This window comes from Pteropus alecto, unplaced genomic scaffold, assembly GCF_000325575.1.
Source record: "Pteropus alecto unplaced genomic scaffold, ASM32557v1 scaffold112, whole genome shotgun sequence".
Lineage (NCBI taxonomy): Eukaryota > Metazoa > Chordata > Mammalia > Chiroptera > Pteropodidae > Pteropus > Pteropus alecto.
In genome coordinates, this window is record NW_006433133.1 from 1387899 (window position 1) to 1389275 (window position 1377).

Below are 1377 nucleotides of genomic sequence, written 5' to 3' on the forward strand. Positions count from 1 at the left end.
TCTGTTCAAGTCCTCTGCTCATTTTTTGATTGGATCATTTGTTTTGTTGTTGTTGTTATTGAGTAATATGAGTTCTTTGTGTATTTTGGATATTAGGCCCTTATCGGAGGCGTTGCTTGCAAATATATTTTTCTATTCGGATGTTTGTCTCTTACGTTGTTGATGGTTTCTTTTGCTGTGCATAAGGTTTTTAGCTTGATGTAGTCCCATTTATCAATTTTTGCTTTTACTTCCCTTGTCATTGAGGTCAAATTCATAAAATCCACTTTAAGTCTAAGATCCTTGAGTTAAGTTTCTAAGTTTACTTCTATGTGACTTATTGTTTCAGGTCTTATATTAAGTTTCTTAATGCATTTTGAGTTAATTTTGATATGTGGTGAGAGACAACAGTCTAGTTTCATTCTTTTGCAGGTGGCTTTCCAGTTTTCCCAGCACCATTTATTGAAGAAGCATTCCTTTCTCCACTGTATGTTTTTGGCTTTTTTGTTGAAAACTATTTGCCCATATAAATATGGGTTTATGTCTGGACTCTCAATTCCGTTCCACTGGTCCGTGTGTCTATTTTTCTGCCAATACCATGCTATATTGATTATTGTCACTTTGTAGTATAATTTGAAATTGGGTAGAGTGATGCCTCCAGACTTGTTCTTTTTTCTCAGGATGGCTTTGGTGATTCAGGGTCTTTTGTTTTTCCATAAAATAAGAGGAGTTTTTGTTCTAATTCTTTAAAAAATGCCGATGGGATTTTGATGGGAATTACATTAAATCTGTATAATGCTTTAGGTAATAAAGTCATGTCCACTATCTTGATTCTTCCATTCCAAGAACACGGAATACCTTTCCATTTCTTTGTATCTTCTTTGATTTCTTTTAATAGGGTCTTATTGTTTTCCTTATATTGGTCCTTTGCATATTTCGTTATATTTATTCCTAGGTATTTAATTATTTTTGTTGCCATAACAAAGGGAATTATTTTTCCACTTTTTTTTTTCTGACACTTTATTATTAGAGTATAGGAACGCTATGACACTTTATTATTAGAGTATAGGAACGCTATGACACTTTATTATTAGAGTATAGGAACGCTATGACACTTTATTATTAGAGTATAGGAACGCTATGACACTTTATTATTAGAGTATAGGAACGCTATGACACTTTATTATTAGAGTATAGGAACGCTATGACACTTTATTATTAGAGTATAGGAACGCTATGACACTTTATTATTAGAGTATAGGAACGCTATGACACTTTATTATTAGAGTATAGGAACGCTATGACACTTTATTATTAGAGTATAGGAACGCTATGACACTTTATTATTAGAGTATAGGAACGCTATGACACTTTATTATTAGAGTATAGGAACGCTAT